The 18,251-nt window shown below is 46.7% G+C and overlaps 1 protein-coding gene across 1 annotated transcript in view; it reads left to right on the top strand.

Annotated features, from left to right (window-relative positions):
- The first annotated feature begins 4,062 nt into the window (after positions 1-4,062).
- The window catches only part of CCDC181 (coiled-coil domain containing 181), a 277,488-nt gene continuing 263,299 nt past the window's right edge, over positions 4,063-18,251 (top strand). Inside the window, exon 1 of the mRNA XM_069204169.1 lies at positions 4,063-4,236. The gene's annotated coding sequence lies outside the window, so the exon portion shown is untranslated. The remainder of the gene's footprint in view (positions 4,237-18,251) is intronic.

Below are 18,251 nucleotides of genomic sequence, written 5' to 3'. Positions count from 1 at the left end.
AAACTGGCCGGGGTCACTTAAATAGACTTGTGCCCCGCCCCATGTGCCACACCCATGTGCCCCGCCCCAAGTGCCACACCCAAAGTGCCCCCCCAATGTGCCACGCCCAAAGTGCCACACCCAAGATGGCTGTTATAAAGATACTTGGGACCAATGCCATGAATAAAAGATAATGTGCGTATAGAGTGCTGCAGCAGCTACTAGATTGTGCAAATGGCAGTTTCTGGACTAAGACTGTGTGGTGGAAACAGTAATGCACTGATTCTGGCATCAGGCGGGCCCTAGAGCGCGCACGCAGCCATGGTGTTGACAGGTTTCTGTCCATGTTTCTAATACAGTGTTTATTACCAGTATAATTTTGTAAAGTTGTGCAGCTGGAACTAGTCATAGGCTTAGTTCCACTGCTAAAACCTACCAAATGTAGTGCATCTAGTGGCGAATGTGTAATGTGGCCTTTCTACATCTTGTAGCCTCTACACAGTTTAAGGAAAGGCCCAGCTTTCTGGGGTCCCTACTAAGTGTTTTTAAGAACATTCATTACTGGAATTGAATCCAGTCTGCTTCTAAGACCTCCGAAGTTGACAGAGAAGGTCATAAAACTAAAAGGAGATTGCAAGCCTTTTCTCTGGTTGCTGTAGTAATCAGTTATCTCTGGGCAGTGTCCCTCGTGAGTACAGTAATTTACAATAGGTGTCCACTTGCCTAAAACACAACTTTATTCTTATTGGATAAACAAATGGCATCTTTGTACCCTACACTTCCAACAGTAACTATAGCGAGCACTACAGCCTTTATGTCAAGAGGTGGTAGAAGGATGCATAAAACCCCCAAAAAGGGCCATGAACGTCATATTTCTCTAAAATGTCTTCTCCTAGGTCAGCCTTTTCAAAGTGTCCTGTGGAGTGATAATATAAAGTTGGTGACCTTAGTGTGGTAATAAAAAAGCAAGTAAGTACAGTCAGGGTTGGTGTGCAAAATGAGGTACAGCTCAGCCCCAGGCAGTGAAAGAGAAAAGAGGTGACACAATGTGTGATTAGACCTAAAGACAAAAAAGAAGAAAGATAAGAGCTGAGGAGGAAATGGATGGTGAAGGCCTATCAGAAAATGTTGGTAGGAAAGATGAATGGTAGGAAAGGAGAGAAATGCTGAGAGCAGATCAAGACGGTGGGGGGGCTTGAATGGAGCAAACGACAGGAGAAGAGCAAATGGGTTTTAAAAGAGGAACAAAGACTGAATGTGAGGAAAGGAAGAGGTAAGAGATGAGTGATGAAAACAGAGTAAAAGGCTGTATGGAAAAAATGTTTTGTGAAGACATGAGTGGAGGAAAAAATACTAAGGACCTCATTACAAGTTGGCATGCTGGCTACCTCCCCGCCGGGCCCATTATGACTTTCCTGCTGGGCTAATGGGTGAAAACCAAGGTTTCTGCCTGTCAGCCCAGCAGGAAAGTGGTGGCAGCATTGTTGCGGGCTTGTAATCGAGCTGGCGGCAATGCTACCACCTCAGGGGGCATCAGCACCCTCGCAATGCTCATGGTGCTGGGCAGGGGGACCCCTGCACTGTCCATGCCAAGTGTGTGGGCAGTGCAGTGGCCCCCTGCACCTGTTCTCTGCCAGCCGTTTCATGGCAGTGATACTGCCATGAAAAGGCTGAGAATGAACCAGGTCGTAATCAGCAGAGCGGCACTGCATGCAGCACCGCCCTGGCTGATTCTGACCTCCACCACCGTCAGCCCGTCGGGATCACTGATCCAGGGGGGTGATGACGGAACCCTGGCAGTCTGACCGCCAGGGTCGTAATGTGGTGGTCAAACCACCACAGCAAGGGTGGTCCTGACCGCCACTGCAAGGCTGGTGATCTCAAGACCGCCAGCCTCGTAATTATGCCTTATGTGGGTAAAGAGCAGAAGGGTTCTGCAAGATAAAGAAGGAGGCAAGGCTAGGAAAAGAAAAAAAGGGTAAAACAGGGAAAATCAGAGAGGAGACAGGAAAAGTCAGGACCACGGGCTGAAGTGGAGGAAAGGAAGGGAAACGAGGTGAATGGGGAAAACAAGAAAAATGGTTCAGAAGATGAAAATAAGGTATGAACAGTGATGTAGCAGAAATTTTAGTACTGTCCCTTATGTCACAGTGATCATCTTTACGTGACAGTTCATGCATATGTTAAAGTACTAAGAGGTTGCCTGTAGAGTGATGCACTGAGAAGCCATTTTTGTATGCATTTGTTTATACTAATGACTGAAATATTGGTGGTATTGAGATTAAATTACATTTATGAAGAATTAATCTGTCAATATGTTATATTTTAGAGTCTAAACTAATGGTCTGTATTGAAATATATTGAGTTTTTGATAATAAGTGTTTTAAATTTATATGCAAAAATAGAGAAATGCACTGACAATGTTATTTCATTTTAAGGTTACTGTAATATGAATACTAAAGAAGATTTATTAATATTGAATCTATAGTTTGCATATTAAAATGTGTTTTATTTGAATTTATTAATATGCTGTTTTAATTCACTAGCATTACCCAAAGTGAAGCCTGCTAGGCTCTGTATTAAAATATGTTTAAATCAAGAATGCATTTTGCAGAAAATGTCAAGTCATTTTGTTAATGTGTACCTTTCTTTCAGACTCCGTTCCCATGAGAATGCCAGTTGGGTAATAAAAGTCTATTAGTCTAAACATACAGAGTTGTGAGAATATGTCCTTGAAGAGAGAACATCCTGGACTGTGGACTGATAATTTAAGCATTTGTTTCTATCTTACGTGGACGTATACAGTTGGATACTGTGCTCATGACAAACCTGGGTAACCATGTGAATGTTTCAAGTTGGAGTCACATGATCAATTTTGATTGGATGTTGTCCCTTCTACGTCAAATGAACAGTTGCATTGGAAAATCAGCTTGCTTTATGAACTTTAAAATATTGATACCCAGCTGGACTTTGGTCAGAATCCATGGAGCTCCGAGAAGAATCCTTTTGCCCTGTACCCTGCATGCTGAACTCCCTGGACTCTGAGAGGTAGTGCCTTCTCTGCTCTTGTCCCTTTAAAATGCCTTGCTGAGGTTTAGAGATGCCTCCCTCTCCCAGGAAGACGACTTTTGATCAGCTTCTGACATGCTGACTATTTCCCTTTTTACTTACTTTTTGCCTAACTTAGTTAGCAACCCGATGCCCGAGGTTACCTCTTTCCAAATTATTTTTGTCTTTTGCCCACATCTGTTCCACCCCACACGTTTTTCGCTAATTGGTTAATTTATAGGGATTTCCGCTTGACCAAATAAATTGATCTGTGATGATCTGAACTACCTTAATGCTTAATACTGAGCAAATCTTGTGTTCCCTACATCAAGTTATTTTACTGATGTTCTATATTGTCTTTGTTGTATGCCTAGTTCTCTTAATGTTAGTTCGCCTGAACTTATGTCATCGCCTTGGTCAACCCTTGGTGATACTGTATCTCTATAACTTTGAGAATTGTCTACAAGACGCTGGGCTTAAGTTTGTAATAAATCCCTTAACTTTATTTCTGACTGGAGTTTCCCTTGTATGGCCACATTGGTCTTACTGTGAATGTAATTGGTTTGTACTGAAATGTTGTTGTTTGGTTCTACCACACCCTTCCTTATACAGGATCCAAAGGTCTGCTGACATCCTTGAGCATTGATTCTTGAAGGATGAAAATGCTCCATTAAAAACAAACCTTATGAGACAACCATATGGGACAATAAGGAGTCTGATGGGAGATAGAGTTGACACCATTTTGCCACAAATTACTTGTCTCCCAACCCCCAGACTTCTAACCTGGCACTGGTCAATCTCTATCCAAACCTTACCAAGGCCGTCAATCCATTCTTGATTTAAACATATTTTGCTAACACTCTCGCACATTCACCTTGTGCATGCGTACTTTCTAACTACAAATTAAATTAGCATCACCGTAGATAAATGTTCTTCCAACTCGTGCACTCAGGGAATCCTCTCGCGCTCAAGTGCGAGAAAACGGTGACGTTTCTCGCCGCTCTCAGTGCTCGCGAGACGCAGCGCGGCCGCTCTGTCCCGGATCGCGTCACGTTTCCAGGGCGACCGGCAGCTTTGAGTGGCGCTGGGCGAGTGGCAGCTGCACGGGGGAGAGCGGAGCAGACAGCAGGGGCGGTGGAAGAGAAGGCGCCGGAGCCGTCGTACTCGGTTCCCGGTGGATCACTCTCAGCCGGGGGAACGCCCGTCCAGGTTAGTATTTTCAGTGGCATCTTTAGACCCCGTTAGTCTGTAGTACAGGGATCACCCGCCCATCAAGTACGATTCACCTGTCGGTCGGCTGCAGGGCACGGACACAGAGTCAGACGATGCTCCAGCCAGGGTTGCGTGGAAGTACTGAGGAGCACCTAAGAGTCCCCCTGCCATCGGTACTATCCACAGCGGCCTCTGTGGCTCAGACAGGTAAATGTTCTTCTTTGACAGCCAGGGGTCCCTTGCATACTGTGTTTGCTTCAGGGATTAACAAGGGTGCTTATATAATATTGTCGGGACCCGTGTCCCAGTAATATGGCGACGTGTATCGCCATGGATAGAGGTTCTGATGTTTAATGCACATTGAATTGATGCTCTTTCATGAATTATCTTCTCTGCTAGATGGAAAGTTAATTACAATGCGCTGTTACTGCATTTATTTGTTGGCCTGGCTCGAAAGTGCCTCTGTCGGGAGACTATGTGAGCATCACTAGAGAGTGCATTTGGTCTTCCCACATGTTGGGGAACAGGAGTACGTTTTGATTGGGCACAAGTATTGTGCTTCCTCAAAAAATGTGCTTGCTCGCCACACAGCTGTGATTATTTTGTTTATTTATCCAATTTGCCTGAGCTTGAACTTTAAGGGGAACACACTTGGCATTGCAATGCTATTAAAGTATCTGAACTAGATAATGTATGTGTTTTCTCAGGCAGGAGCACATATGAGAGGAGCACTGTCGTTAACCTACATGGAAGTTAAGGTCAGGCTTACCAGTGAAAGTGTCACACCATTTTTTCACCTACACGAATATTATTCTACGGTTTCTTTCTTACACACAAATACAATATCCATTCCCATGCTATTTACTGATAATGATTGACTTTAGGATACATCATTCCTAAAAGCCAGACCTATTGACATTACTAGTTCTTGTTTTTTCATTTGGTGTGAAATTGCCCATCATGTATACCTATCCTTTATGCTAAATACTAAAATATTTTTCAAACAGAAGCCTCGCCAACGCTACAGACACTCTCCAACTATATTCAGGCAATAGTTCAGTATAGTTCTAATATGACTGTTCCCACAGTCTCCAGCGCATTCCAGGTTTGTAGGTAGAAGCTCGGTTTCTCTCTTAACGGCCTATGTATGTTCTTTTCGTTGTAATGAGTGCTGCATTTTCCTGGGTTTTGTGGCCGTTTCATTGCGTGTATGGAATGACACATGGACATCTCTTCCCCTGTGTTAAAAAGGATTATGCAATTTAGGATATATGCAATCGTTGGCCTTGAGCTACCAGGGATATTAGATAGAGAATTTTGTTCCTAGCCTCGCTGATATAACGTTCATTTATCCCTTAGGTGTTTGGATTAACCAAGACTGAATACTGCTAGTTTCATTTTTAATTCCATACTGTCCCACTACTTTATATATTTAGTTTCGTAGTTCCAGAAACCTCCCCTTTAGTAATTAGAGCACAGTGTATTTTATTTTTTTCCAGTGGTACTCCTGGAAGTGTTGTTTTCGTGGGATTAATGCTTTCCCCCGCACCCCTATTGTTCCGATTATAGATCGACTACTTTTTTATGACAATTCGGCCTTTGCCAGCCTCCCAAGCATTTCCTGACATATTTACCTTGCAAGAGATGTGCTGCTGGAATGCAGGCCTCTTGTACGACTCAATTGATAGCAAGCAAATGGAACTATATATAATTCACATATTTCGGAGGAGTGTTAATGTGAATTACTCAAAGAATTACAAGAATTATATTAATGAATAAATGTATGAGTAATCACGCTAATAATGCAATGTACAAACAAAACATTATGGCCCTCATTCTGACCTTGGCGGGCGGCAGAGGCCGCCCGCCAAAGTCCCGCCGTCAGGTTACCGTTCCGCGGTCGAAAGACCGCGGCGGTAATTCTGACTTTCCCGCTGGGCTGGCGGGCGGTCGCCTTCAGACCGCCAGCCAGCCCAGCGGGAAAGAGGCTTCCACGATGAAGCCGGCTCGGAATCGAGCCGGCGGAGTGGAAGCTGTGCGACGGGTGCAGTTGCACCCGTCGCGTATTTCACTGTCTGCACAGCAGACAGTGAAATACATGTAGGGGCCCTCTTACGGGGGCCCCTGCAATGCCCATGCCAGTGGCATGGGCACTGCAGGGGCCCCGCGACCCCCCCTACCGCCATCCGGATCTCGGCAGTCCGACCGCCGGGATCTGGATGGCGGTAGGGGGGGTCGGAATCCCCACGGCGGTGCAGCAAGCTGCGCCGCCGCGGAGGATTCAATGGGGCCGCGGTACACTGGCGGGACCCCGCCAGTGGTGCCGGTCCGACCGCGGCTTTACCGCCGCGGTCGGAATCCCCATTGGAGCACCGCCGGCCTGTCGGCGGTGCTCCCGCGGTCCTCCGCCCTGGCGGTCAAAGACCGCCAGGGTCAGAATGACCACCTATGTGTACTTCAGGAAAAACAAAGGAACCCTCCTTTCATAAATGTTGGTCTCAACATTTAGACAGCAGTTGCCAGGGAATGCTAATCCCTCACTTCCAAACAGCTCAGGAGGAGACGTGGATCTGTGGTTTCCTTCAGGTAATTGAAGAATGTCTTCATGTTAAATAGGAACAGTAAGAAGGCTATGCAGAACCCGATACATTGTTTTGCATGTACAGTATTTATTTCTATTAAGGCCAGGCCACGCATAAGAAGGCAACAGAGATTTCTGTAGCATTTATGCGGAATGTGACAGTGTTTCCTCTCTTCTACGTTGTAAGTGTCAATTAATAAATGATTACCTTTTTTAATTAATTTAATCGAAAGTCTCTTGGGTAGTTAGAAGAATTAGATGTATTTCCATTTGGTAAAATTCTTATTGTGAATAATGATATTTGTAGTTATAAATGAGCGTCTGATGCTGCTTTGAGACATCCCAAATTCCCAGAAAAGTATGTAAAAATCTCCACTAAAACAGTTTCTGTACACTTGGGAATAAAGTAAAACCTGCCGGGAAAACCTAAGAAGCAAAACTGTATTAAATCAGAGTCAATCAGGTTCAGTTTTTATAATTGCTCTAATAAGTTACAACGTATTGTATGAAGACACCATACATTAAGGTGTGTAGGAATCGTTACATATGGCACAAATATAAATAGCTGAATATGTTACAACCTTCATCAGTCAGTCCCCTTCGTAATTATAAAATCATATCAGATTGAAAGGATAATTACATTTTGAAGAGTATCATTAAACACTAGATAATTGTCACATCTGCTATTGGTCTATGTTAAGGTTAGCCCCCCCAAAGACAACTATTTATTCTGCTGAAACTCTGTTAAATCGAATTTATTGCGTAGGAACTAACTAAAGAACGCAGACCAATAAAGCACAGTGTCTGTTGTCTTCCTCAGAGACGTAACATGGCGAAGCTGCTGCCATGTTGCGAAATCCATTGGCACGCAGGCCACTCATTAAATAGCAGCACCTGTGCAAATCTAACAACCCCGGACAACCCCACTGAGAATGCATTACTACAGAAGTGGCAGACCAACTTAGGTTCCTTCATTTTTATCCTATTCCTAAGGATTGTAGAGAAAGATGCCTTAGATAGAATCTCGTGGACCCTTGTGTAGGAGGCTGGACTGGCTTGTAGTGAGTACCTAGGGGTACTTACACCTTGCACCAGGCCCAGTTATCCCTTATTAGTGTAGAGGGTGTCTAGCAGCTTAGGCTGATAGATAATGGTAGCTTAGCAGAGCAGCTTAGGCTGAACTAGGAGACGAGTGAAGCTCCTACAGTACCACTAGTGTCATATGCACAATATCATAAGAAAACACAATACACAGATATACTAAAAATAAAGGTACTTTATTTTTATGACAATATGCCAAAAGTATCTCAGTGAGTACCCTCAGTATGAGGATAGCAAATATACACAAGATATATATACACAATACCAAAAATATGCAGTATAGTATTAGAAAACAGTGCAAACAATGTATAGTTACAATAGGATGCAATGGGGACACTTAGGGATAGGGGCAACACAAACCATATACTCCAAAAGTGGAATGCGAACCACGAATGGACCCCAAACCTATGTGACCTTGTAGAGGGTCGCTGGGACTGTAAGAAAACAGTGAGGGTTAGCAAAATAGCCCACCCCAAGACCCTGAAAAGTGAGTGCAAAGTGCACTAAAGTTCCCCAAAGGACACAGAAGTCGTGATAGGGGAATTCTGCAGGAAAGACACAAACCAGCAATGCAACAATGATGGATTTCCAAACGAGGGTACCTGTGGAACAAGGGGACCAAGTTCAAAAGTCACAAGTAAGTCGGAGATGGGCAGATGCCCAGGAAATGCCAGCTGTGAGTGCAAAGAAGCTGCTACTAGGACGTAGAAGCTGAGGATTCTGCAGGAACGACAAGGGCTAGAGACTTCCCCTTTGGAGGATGGATCCCCCGCGCTGTGGAGAGTCGTGCAGAAGTGTTTTCCTGAAGAAAGCCCGCCAACAAGCCTTGCTAGCTGCAAATCGTGCGGTTAGGGTTTTTGGATGCTGCTGTGGCCCAGGAGGGACCAGGATGTCGCCAATTGCGTCTGCGGACAGAGGGGGCGTCGAGCAAGACACGGAGCCCTCTCAGAAGCAGGCAGCACCCGCAGAAGTGCCGGAACAGGCACTACGAAGAGGAGTGAAACAGTGCTCACCCGAAGTTGCACAAAGGAGTCCCACGCCGCCGGAGGACAACTTAGGAGGTCGTGCAATGCAGGTTAGAGTGCCGTGGACCCCGGCTTGGCTGTGCACAAAGGATTTCCGCCGGAAGTGCACAGAGGCCGGAGTAGCTGCAAAAGACGCGGTTCCCAGCAATGCAGTCTGGCGTGGGGAGGCAAGGACTTACCTCCACCAAACTTGGACTGAAGAGTCACTGGACTGTGGGAGTCACTTGGACAGAGTTGCTGGATTCAAGGGACCTCGCTCGTCGTGCTGAGAGGAGACCCAGGGTACCGGTGATGCAGTTCTTTGGTGCCTGCGGTAGCAGGGGGACGATTCCGTCGACCACGGGAGATTTCTTCGGAGCTTCTAGTGCAGAGAGGAGGCAGACTACCCCCACAGCATGCACCACCAGGAAAACAGTTGAGAAGGCGGCAGGATCAGCGTTACAGAGTTGCAGTAGTCGTCTTCGCTACTTTGTTGCAGTTTTGCAGGCTTCCAGCGCGTTCAGCAGTCGATTCCTTGGCAGAAGGTGAAGAGAGAGATGCAGAGGTACTCGGATGAGCTCTTGCATTCGTTATCTAAGGAAAATCCCCAAAGCAGAGATCCTAAATAGCCAGAAAAGAGGGTTTGGCTACTTAGGAGAGAAGATAGGCTAGCAACACCTGAAGGAGCCTATCAGAAGGAGTCTCTGACGTCACCTGCTGGCCCTGGCCACTCAGAGCAGTCCAGTGTGCCAGCAGCACCTCTGCTTCCAAGATGGCAGAGGTCTGGAGCACACTGGAGGAGCTCTGGGCACCTCCCAGGGGAGGTGCAGGTCAGGGGAGTGGTCACTCCCCTTTCCTTTGTCCAGTTTTGCGCCAGAGCAGGGCTGAGGGGTCCCTGAACCGGTGTAGACTGGCTTATGCAGAAGTGGGCACCATGTGTGCCCATGAAAGCATTTCCAGAGGCTGGGGGAGGCTACTCCTCCCCTGCCTTAACACCATTTTCCAAAGGGAGAGGGTGTAACACCCTCTCTCTGAGGAAGTCCTTTGTTCTGCCATCCTGGGCCAAGCCTGGCTGGACCCCAGGAGGGCAGAAACCTGTCTGAGGGGTTGGCAGCAGCAGCAGCTGCAGTGAAACCCCGGGAAAGGCAGTTTGGCAGTACCAGGGTCTGTGCTAGAGACCCGTGGGATCATGGGATTGTGCCAACAATGCCAGGATGGCATAGAGGGGGCAATTCCATGATCTTAGACATGTTACAGGGCCATATTCGGAGTTACCATTGTGAAGCTACACATAGGTAGTGACCTATATGGAGTGCACGCGTGTAATGGTGTCCCCGCACTCACAAAGTCCGGGGAATTGGCCCTGAACAATGTGGGGGCACCTTGGCTAGTGCCAGGGTGCCCACACACTAAGTAACTTAGCACCCAACCTTTACCAGGTAAAGGTTAGACATATAGGTGACTTATAAGTTACTTAAGTGCAGTGTAAAATGGCTGTGAAATAACGTGGACGTTATTTCACTCAGGCTGCAGTGGCAGGCCTGTGTAAGAATTGTCAGAGCTCCCTATGGGTGGCAAAAGAAATGCTGCAGCCCATAGGGATCTCCTGGAACCCCAATACCCTGGGTACCTCAGTACCATATACTATGGAATTATAAGGGTGTTCCAGTATGCCAATGTAAATTGGTAAATTTGGTCACTAGCCTGTTAGTGACAATTTGAAAGAAATGAGAGAGCATAACCACTGAGGTTCTGAATAGCAGAGCCTCAGTGAGACAGTTAGTCATAACACAGGTAACACATTCAGGCACACTTATGAGCACTGGGGCCCTGGCTGGCAGGGTCCCAGTGACACATACAACTAAAACAACGTATATACAGTGAAAAATGGGGGTAACATGCCAGGCAAGATGGTACTTTCCTACACAAGCCCCCCCCCCCCCAAACGAAGGACAATAAGACTAGCCATGACCTGATGAGTCTTCATTGTCTAAGTGGAAATATCTGGAGAGTCCATCTGCATTGGAGTGGGTACTCCCAGGTCTATGTTCCACTGTATAGTCCATTCCCTGTAGGGATATAGACCACCTCAACAATTTAGGATTTTCACCTTTCATTTGTTTTAGCCAAAGTAGAGGTTTGTGGTCTGTCTGAGCAATGAAGTGAGTGCCAAACAGGTATGGCCTCAACTTCTTCAGTGCCCAGACCACAGCAAAGGCCTCCCTCTCTATGGCAGACCAACGCTTTTCTCTAGGGGTCAACCTCCTGCTGATAAAAGCAACAGGTTGATCCTGGCCATCAGAATTAAGTTGTGAAAGGACTGCCCCTACCCCTAATTCAGATGCATCAGTTTGGACAATTAATTTTTTGGAGTAACAGGGGCTTTTCAGGACAGGTGCAGAGCACACGGCCTGCTTCAGCTCCTCAAAAGCTTTCTGACAGCTAGCTGTCCACAATACCTTTTTAGGCATTTTCTTTGAAGTGAGGTCATTAAGAGGGGCTGCAATAGAGCCATAGTTCTTAATGAACCTCCTGTAATACCCAGTGAGGCCTAAAAAGGCTCTCACCTGAGTCTGAGTAGTAGGGGGAACCCAATCTATAATAGTTTGGATTTTCCCCTGAAGTGGTGCAATCTGTTCCCCACCAACCAGGTGTCCCAGATAAACCACCTTTCCTTGCCCTATCTGGCACTTTGAAGCCTTGATAGTGAGGCCTGCCTTTTGCAGGGCCTCCAAAACTTTCCATAGGTGGACCAGGTGATCATCCCAACTGGAGCTAAAGACAGCTATATCGTCCAAATATGCTGCACTAAAAGCTTCCAGCCCTTGCAGGACTGTATTCACCAACCTCTGAAAAGTGGCAGGTGCATTTTTCAATCCAAAAGGCATTACTGTGAATTGGTACTGGCCTCCAATGGTTGAAAATGCTGTTTTTGCTTTTGCATCTTCTGATAATTTGATCTGCCAATCCCTGCAGTCAAGTCAAAAGTGCTTAGATACTTGGCAGATGCCAGTGCATCTATGAGCTCATCTGCCCTGGGTATAGGGTGAGCATCAGTTTTGGTTACCTGGTTGAGGCCTCTGTAGTCTACACAAAACCGCATTTCCTTCTTTCCATCCTTGGAATGAGGTTTTGGTACAAGTACCACAGGAGAGGCCCATGGACTTTCAGAATGCTCAACCACTCCCAGTTCTAACATTTTCTGCACCTCTTGCTTTATGCAGTCTCTGACATGGTCAGGCTGCCTATAGATCTTACTTTTGACAGGCAAGCTGTCTCCAGTATCTATAGTGTGCTCACACCAAGAAGTGGTACCTGGCACAGTAGAGAAGAGTTCAGAAAACTGACCCAGGAGATTTATGCAGTGGTCTTTCTGCTCAGCAGTAAGACAATCTGCCAAAACTACACCTTCCACTAGAGCATCTTGTTCTGTGGATGAGAAGAGATCAGGGAGAGGGTCACTCTCTTCTTCCTGTCCCTCATCAGTTGCCATGAGCAGGGTGAGATCAGCCCTGTCATAGTAGGGTTTCAGGCGATTGACATGGAGCACCCTAAGGGGACTCCTGGCAGTGCCTAAGTCAACTAAGTAGGTGACTTCACCCTTCTTTTCAACAATTATGTGGGGTCCACTCCATTTATCTTGGAGTGCTCTTGGGGCCACAGGCTCCAAGACCCACACTTTCTGCCCTGGTTGGTACTGAACCAAAACAGCCTTCTGGTCATGCCATTGCTTTTGGAGCTCTTGGCTGGCCTGAAGGTTTTTACTGGCCTTTTTCATGTACTCAGCCATCCTTGATCTGAGGCCAAGTACATAGTCCACTATGTCTTGCTTTGGAGCTTTTAAAGGTTGTTCCCAACCCTCCTTAACAAGTGTTAGAGGACCTCTCACAGGGTGTCCAAAGAGGAGTTCAAAGGGGCTGAAGCCCACTCCTTTCTGGGGTACCTCCCTGTAAGCAAAAAGGAGGCATGGTAAAAGGATATCCCATCTCCTGCGGAGTTTTTCAGAGAGTCCCATAATTATGCCTTTGAGAGTTTTGTTAAATCTCTCCACCAGTCCATTTGTTTGTGGATGATAGGGTGTAGTGAACTTGTATGTCACACCACACTCCTTCCACATGGCCTTTAAGTAAGCAGACATGAAATTGCTTCCCCTGTCTGATACCACCTCTTTTGGGAAGCCCACCCTGGAAAAGATTCCCAGGAGGGCCTTTGCCACTGCAGGAGCTGTAGTGGTCCTTAGAGGAATTGCTTCAGGATATCTGGTGGCATGGTCCACTACCACCAAGATAAACCTATTGCCTGAAGCAGTAGGATGGTCAAGGGGGCCAACTATGTCAACCCCTACCCTTTCAAAGGGAACCCCAACCACAGGTAGTGGAATAATGGGTGCCTTTGGGGTGCCACCTGTCTTGCCACTGGCTTGACAGGTTTCACAGGACTTACAAAATCCCTTTGTGTCCTCTGACATTCTAGGCCAATGAAACAAGGGAACAAGCCTGTCCCAAGTTTTCATTTGCACTAAATGTCCAGCTAAGGGAATGTCGTGGGCTAGAGTTAGGAGGAACTTTCTGTACTCCTGAGGAATCACCAATCTCCTGACAATTCCAGGTTTTGGATCCCTTGCTTCAGTGTACAAGAGGTTGTCCTCCCAGTAAACTCTGTGAGAGTAACTGACATCCCCATTTGCTTGTTTGACAGCTTGCTGCCTTAGACCCTCTAGTATGGGATAGGTATGCTGTGCCACACTCAGCTCCTCCCTGGCAGGCCCCCCTTCACCCAAAAGCTCAGCAGTGTCTGCTTCCAGCTCCTCTGGTGTAGGTTCTGCACAGGGTGGAAATTCGTCTTCCTCTGAAGTAGAATCCACTGTAGAGGGAGGGATAGTAGGTAGTGCTTTACTTCTACTAGCCCTAGCTTTAGGGAGCACTTGGTCCATTGTTCCAGGATCCAAGTCACCCTGTCCTTTTTGCTTTTTGGCCTGAGCCCTTGTCAAAGCAAAAATATGCCCTGGAATGCCCAGCATTGCTGCATGGGCCTCCAACTCCACATCTGACCAAGCTGATGTCTCTAAATCATTTCCAAGTAGACAGTCTACAGGTAAATCTGAGGCAACCACAACTTTCTTTGGACCAGTAACCCCCCCCCCCCCAGTTGAGATTCACAACAGCCATGGGGTGGCTAAGTGTGTTGTTATGAGCATCGGTTACTTGGTACTGGTGACCAAGTAGGTGTTGTTCAGGGTGGACCAGTTTCTCTATTACCATTGTAACACTGGCACCTGTGTCCCTGTAGGCCTGAACCTCAACACCATTTATGAGGGGTAGTTGCTTGTACTTATCCATGTTAAGGGGACAAGCAACCAAGGTGGCTAAATCAATAGCCCCCTCAGAGACTAACACAGCCTCTGTGGTCTCCCTAATCAGACCAACCCCAACTAAGTTACCAATAGTGAGCCCAGCTACTCCCTTGGATTGGCTATTAGTAGGTTTGCTCCCACCACCACTGCTATTAGTAGGGACACTAGGTGTAGCAGTAGGGGTTGTAGTGGTAGGAGGCTTGGTGCTTTTCTTTGGACAACTGGGATCTGTTGTCCAATGGCCTTTTATTTTACATAAATAGCACCATGGTTTCTTTTCTTTGTTTTGATTAGAAGAGGATTTGGGCCCACCACCCCCACCAGAGTGTTTTTGTGGGCCTGATGAAGACTCAGTTTTAGATTTGTCCCCACCCTTGTCAGAAGACTTACCATCCTTCTTCTTATTGCCATCTTTGTCACCCCCTGTATGAACTTTTCTGTTCACCCTTGTTCTGACCCATTTGTCTGCCTTCTTTCCCAATTCTTGGGGAGAGGTCAGATCAGAGTCCACCAGGTACTGGTGCAACAAATCAGACACACAGTTATTAAGTATATGCTCTCTCAGGATTAAGTTATACAGGCTTTCATAATCAGTAACTTTACTGCCATGTAACCACCCCTCCAAGGCCTTCACTGAATGGTCAACAAAGTCTACCCAGTCTTGTGAGGACTCCTTTTTGGTCTCTCTGAACTTCATCCTGTACTGTTCAGTGGTTAAGCCATAACCATCTAGGAGTGCATTCTTAAGAACTGCAAAATTATTGGCATCACTTTCTTTTACAGCAAGGAGCCTAGCCCTACCCTTTCCACTAAATGATAGCCATAGGATAGCAGCCCACTGCCTTTGAGGGACATCCTGTACAACACAGGCCCTCTCAAGTGCAGCAAACCACTTGTTAATGTCATCCCCCTCCTTATAAGGGGGAACTATCTTGTGCAGATTCCTGGAATCATGCTCTTTTGCAGAATGACTATGGGGAATACTGCTGCTGCCACCATGGGTTTCAAACCCAATTTTCTGTCTTTCTCTTTCAATTTCTAAGGACTGCCTATCTAAATCCAGCTGTTGCTTCTTGAGCTTCAGCCTGGATTCCTCCACTCTCAATATATTGAGCTCCCTTTCTAACATTCTGTCATCAGGGTGGGTGGGAGGGATATGCCTAGAAACAGAAGTATGGTGAGAATGGACAGAAGGAGACCTGGCCCTAACAGAAGGCATCCTAACAGCTTGGTTAACAGAAACATCACTTCTACTGTGATGAGAAGGAATACTCTTGCTATGATGTGAGACAACACTATCAGTATGGTGTGACTCTACATCAGTACCAACTATGCTAGGTTGTCTGATAATGGGCAGGCTAGGAAGTTTCTTTTCTGAATCTTTTCCTAAGGGTGTCCCTGTGTCAGACTGGGAACCATTAGCTACTTTTTCAACAGAAGGGGCACCTCTGGCCTTATCCTGTTCTACAAGCATGTTAACCAACAGTTCTCTGGGGGAATTCTTCCCTACACTTAAACCTCTTTCTATGCAGAGACTCCTTGCTCCTTTCCAGCTAAGGTGATCATAAGCAAGTTTGGACAGATCAACAGTTTGGCCTGTGCCAGACATTTTAGAAAGTGTTTAAGTGATAGAAAAAGTAAGAAAAAAGTTTTTCAGAACTTTTAGAAAGACAGAAAAAAAATTTTTTAAAACTTTTTCAGAACTTTTTGAAAGTTTAGAAGTACTTTTCAGCACTTTAGAAAAGAAGTGAGAAAAGAAATGCAAAACTTTTTGGTTAGGTGTACATACACTGAACTTGTTTTGTATATTTTTCTCTTATGAAAAGTACAATGACAAAAGTGGTAAGTAGTTACAAAGCACTTATCCCACCACTGCATAACCAATGTAGGAGGCTGGACTGGCTTGTAGTGAGTACCTAGGGGTACTTACACCTTGCACCAGGCCCAGTTATCCCTTATTAGTGTATAGGGTGTCTAGCAGCTTAGGCTGATAGATAATGGTAGCTTAGCAGAGCAGCTTAGGCTGAACTAGGAGACGAGTGAAGCTCCTACAGTACCACTAGTGTCATATGCACAATATCATAAGAAAACACAATACACAGATATACTAAAAATAAAGGTACTTTATTTTTATGACAATATGCCAAAAGTATCTCAGTGAGTACCCTCAGTATGAGGATAGCAAATATACACAAGATATATATATACACAATACCAAAAATATGCAGTATAGTATTAGAAAATAGTGCAAACATTGTATAGTTACAATAGGATGCAATGGGGACACATAGGGATAGGGGCAACACAAACCATATACTCCAAAAGTGGAATGCGAACCACGAATGGACCCCAAACCTATGTGACCTTGTAGAGGGTCGCTGGGACTGTAAGAAAACAGTGAGGGTTAGAAAAATAGCCCACCCCAAGACCCTGAAAAGTGAGTGCAAAGTGCACTAAAGTTCCCCAAAGGACACAGAAGTCGTGATAGGGGAATTCTGCAGGAAAGACACAAACCAGCAATGCAACAACAATGGATTTCCAAACGAGGGTACCTGTGGAACAAGGGGACCAAGTTCAAAAGTCACAAGCAAGTCGGAGATGGGCAGATGCCCAGGAAATGCCAGCTGTGGGTGCAAAGAAGCTGCTACTAGGACGTAGAAGCTGAGGATTCTGCAGGAACGACAAGGGCTAGAGACTTCCCCTTTGGAGGATGGATGCCCCGCGCCGTGGAGAGTCGTGCAGAAGTGTTTTCCTGAAGAAAGCCCGCCAACAAGCCTTGCTAGCTGCAAATCGTGCGGTTAGGGTTTTTGGATGCTGCTGTGGCCCTGGAGGGGCCAGGATGTCGCCAATTGCGTCTGGGGACAGAGGAGGCGTCGAGCAAGACACGGAGCCCTCTCAGAAGCAGGCAGCACCCGCAGAAGTGCCAGAAGAGGCACTACGAAGAGGAGTGAAACAGTGCTCACCCGAATTTGCACAAAGGAGTCCCACGCCGCCGGAGGACAACTTAGGAGGTCGTGCAATGCAGGTTAGAGTGCAGTGGACCCCGGCTTGGCTGTGCACATAGGATTTCCGCCGGAAGTGCACAGAGGCCGGAGTAGCTGCAAAAGACGCGGTTCCCAGCAATGCAGTCTGGCGTGGGGAGGCAAGGACTTACCTCCACCAAACTTGGACTGAAGAGTCACTGGACTGTGGGAGTCACTTGGACAGAGTTGCTGGATTCAAGGGACCTCGCTCGTCGTGCTGAGAGGAGACCCAGGGTACCGGTGATGCAGTTCTTTGGTGCCTGCGGTAGCAGGGGGACGATTCCGTCGACCACGGGAGATTTCTTCGGAGCTTCTAGTGCAGAGAGGAGGCAGACTACCCCCACAGCATGCACCACCAGGAAAACAGTTGAGAAGGCGGCAGGATCAGCGTTACAGAGTTGCAGTAGTCGTCTTCGCTACTTTGTTGCAGTTTTGCAGGCTTCCAGCGCGTTCAGCAGTCGATTCCTTGGCAGAAGGTGAAGAGAGAGATGCAGAGGTACTCGGATGAGCTCTTGCATTCGTTATCTAAGGAAATCCCCAAAGCAGAGATCCTAAATAGCCAGAAAAGAGGGTTTGGCTACTTAGGAGAGAAGATAGGCTAGCAACACCTGAAGGAGCCTATAAGAAGGAGTCTCTGACGTCACCTGCTGGCCCTGGCCACTCAGAGCAGTCCAGTGTGCCAGCAGCACCTCTGCTTCCAAGATGGCAGAGGTCTGGAGCACACTGGAAGAGCTCTGGGCACCTCCCAGGGGAGGTGCAGGTCAGGGGAGTGGTCACTCCCCTTTCCTTTGTCCAGTTTTGCGCCAGAGCAGGGCTGAGGGGTCCCTGAACCGGTGTAGACTGGCTTATGCAGAAGTGGGCACCATGTGTGCCCATGAAAGCATTTCCAGAGGCTGGGGGAGGCTACTCCTCCCGTGCCTTAACACCATTTTCCAAAGGGAGAGGGTGTA

Source organism: Pleurodeles waltl, chromosome 8, assembly GCF_031143425.1.
Source record: "Pleurodeles waltl isolate 20211129_DDA chromosome 8, aPleWal1.hap1.20221129, whole genome shotgun sequence".
NCBI classification, from domain to species: domain Eukaryota; kingdom Metazoa; phylum Chordata; class Amphibia; order Caudata; family Salamandridae; genus Pleurodeles; species Pleurodeles waltl.
This window is presented reverse-complemented; position numbering and strand designations above follow the sequence as displayed.